This window comes from Pipistrellus hanaki (assembly GCF_964339955.1).
Source record: "Pipistrellus hanaki genome assembly, chromosome: 2".
Taxonomy (NCBI): domain Eukaryota; kingdom Metazoa; phylum Chordata; class Mammalia; order Chiroptera; family Vespertilionidae; genus Pipistrellus; species Pipistrellus hanaki.
In genome coordinates this window covers 180,694,754-180,698,092 of record NC_140504.1, presented here as the reverse complement: position 1 = coordinate 180,698,092, position 3,339 = coordinate 180,694,754, and positions in this window count along the sequence as shown.

Sequence of the window (3,339 nt, the reverse complement as noted above, 5' to 3'; positions counted from 1 at the left end):
TCGATCAGCTGCCTCTTGCACACCCCCTACTGGGGATGTGCCCGCAACCAAGGTACATGCCCTTCACCGGAATCGAACCCCGGACCCTTCAGTCAGCAGGCCGACGCTCTATCCACTGAGCCAAACCGGTTTCGGCTCTTCTGGGTTCTTAACATTACTCCCGAGCTGAAAAATTTCTCTTGTCCCTACGCTTGTTTTGAAGAATACCATTTCCCAACAGTCAGCGATTTCCTAAGAACTCTGGGGTTCACTAGGTCAAAGCAGCCTGAGTGCCACTGGCCTCGGTGCCTTCTCTAGGGGGAGTGCCCTCTGCCTGTATTGCCCCATCCTCCACATGGAGCCACCCTGCCCCACCTCCTCCCCGCAGCTGCCCCTTTCTCTGCAGCCTGCTCTCCCGCACTACATAATTAGACCTTTCTTTACACTGTGTGTTTTCCAAAATAGACTCAAGGCAATTTTCAACACATGTCAAAGCACAGAAACAGCAAACATAAGACAAATGCAATTGGGTGAGGTGGGGTAAGAATTTTATTAAGAAACCCTGGCAGAGGAAAGCATAGCAACTGAACACAAGGGGAATTTCCTCAGAGCCAGGGCAAAAGGAAGAAAGTAGAAAACGAAGCATTTCTCATCTAGTAGGGGAATGCAGAGCAGCTAAACAGGAAGCAAATTATCTCCTCGGGTGAAGCTCAGAGATTTGTTCCCAAAGTCGTTATCTAAGGGACACATACAATGCAATGACTTGCTCTATAGCAATCTGACCCAAGAGATCTGTGTGACCTGAGGGTGACTTAGGACCTGGGCCGAAGTCTCATCTTGCCCTCCCCCTCTGATACCCAGTCTTTGTATTTGTCTGTTCTCTGCTGGGGGCACCCCCTCCAGACTGGGCACCTGGAAGGGCCCTTTTGTGGGAGGAGCTCATCAACAACTGCCCTGATGACTGAACACAGAGCCGCCACGTGAGGACAGTGTTCCTTCCGCAGCCACGAACAACGCAATGCCACGGGCATACGGTGAGAGAGCGCCAGTGCACACACACCCTCCTGTTGTTACCCTCTCCAGAGCCAGGAGAGGGATGGGAGGGTACGGGGTAGTTGACCCCTCTCTCCCATAGTAATTCACCCCTTTCGACCTTATGGGATACGGGTGCTTCCAAGAGCTTTGCAAATCCAGTCCATTGGAGCTTTAACACCCACGGCAGAGAGTCAGAGAGAACGGTGAAATAGGAAAAGACCTTACCTGAAGTAGCGTTCCCACTTAGTTCTGCACTGTGACAGAGCAAACCTAGTCGAATTTCTTCTTTCATTCAGACGCCCGGCTCAAAGACCTCTCTGCATCACAGGTGCCTTGAGAATCTTTCTCCTTTCTCAGCAAAGTGTCAAAGCAATTGGTGGCGATGAGGCTGGAGGGGAGCCACAGGCAGGCTCACTCTGGTTCTGCCATTCCTGGATTGTCTGAACCTCAAAACGCATACGCATAACACAGACAATAATACAATAGTACCTGCTTCAAAGGATTATTGGGCATAAATAGTGTATGCCGAACCTACTACACAGCAAGCATTAAATACTAGTATATGCTAAATTATTATAAAAATATAAAAATATAGAATTCTGCACACAATTTCAGAGGTCCATGGACTTCTAGGGGATCTTCAGGTTAAGAATCCTTAGCCCAGTTCCTAAGTCAGTGAGACAAGAGGTCTTGCCAATGCCTACATTTCCCCTGTGAACTCCATCAGCATATATGCAGCACCAGTTGTATACTGGGAATCCTGGCCCAGGCCAGTAGATTGGTCGCCAGTGTTGGCAGCACACTTTGGGGGACAGGGCCCACTCCCATTCTGCTCATGAGGTAAGATGACTCGCCCAAGGTCTCATAGTGGTGTAGTTGCTGCTGTAATCCGTTTCCTGACTCATTTAGCTGTCTTCCTGGGAAAGGACCAGTGAGGCTTCCTGAGGCCCAAACTGCTCTTCCTCCTGCAACACTGCACATGAGAGATCCTCAGATGCACATGTGGGGTCATCAAACTGGCAGTGACTTCTGCACAATCAGTTCCAAGTGTGTGTGAATGAAAAAGAACTCATTTGCAGGCACTTCCTGCTGGAGAGCTGTGCAAGTTGCTAAACCACTTCAGTAACAAAATCAAGGCGACAGTTTGAGTCCTGTCTCTTATGTGTGACCTCATGAGTCTTATTGCAACACTAAGTCTCGGTTTCCTCATCTGTAAGAGAGGATGACAGTTCCGACCACGTAGGATGCTTCATGAGGTCGGGAGGCTGGGGATGTGAAGCCATTGCATCACATGGGTCCTGCAGGATCAGTGGTGATTCTTAGCTTATTCAATCCGTTCCCAGATGAAGAAGCCAAACCCAGAGAAGTGAACGAATAACGACTTACTGGGCTTCTTTCAGCTTACTCTTTCACTATACCGTGTGGACTGGTTTGACAAACATTTCCCTCGTTTACATGATGATCAAGGCAGAGAAGAAAATTTTTAGGGGGCATTAAATAGCTCAGGGAATGAAGAGGCCACAGCAAATAAATGACTCTGCAGAGGTGGGAAGTGGTGAAGCAGGAGAGAGGAGTTGGCTGGGGAGGATTTAACAGGCCAGTGACAACCCTGCTTCTCCCCAACAGGAGCCTGAGAATGGCGGCCCTGCTCCCCTGGTTTCAGGGAGCGCGCTCACTTCCCAGAAACCCCTCTGGCACTGGCAGCCCTTCCGAAGCACGGGAAATTGTTTCCATTTAGTCAAACAATTTTGGGAAGAAGTGGATTTATAAAGAAGCAACCAAGGGTGTTAAAGAGGCATCTGAAAAGGCAGCCAAAAATTTAGCTTAGGGATTAGAACTGACTTTCTGGGCTGCGGACAACTGCCCACTCGACAATTATCCAGCCCGGCAGGAAACAGATATTTTTCGGTGTATATTTGGATCTGTGTAGCACATATTCTGTTATGTGCCAGACGAAAAGCTTCTCCTTATAAACTTCATGTAATGCCAACGAGTCTGAGAAGGCAGCATCACCGGTCTCTTTTCAGACAACAGAACAGGAGTAGAGTCTATGATTGGCTGGGCTTTGCTGTACATCCCCTGAGCTCCAAGCACAGCTCTGTCTCCACTAGACCCAGCTGCCCTGTCCACGGGCCCAAGAAAAGCCTGCATATGAGCTAAAGGTCAAGAGGGTGCAGGATCCTCTTATGAGCACACAATTGGACCTTCCTACCTCACAGCTTCTAGTGAGCACAGAAAGGCTTCCAAGCCAGATCCAGAATCCAATGTCATTTCATTAGCCCGGATCCCCTAAAAATGACCAAAAAAGCCACAACAGGGGATGCG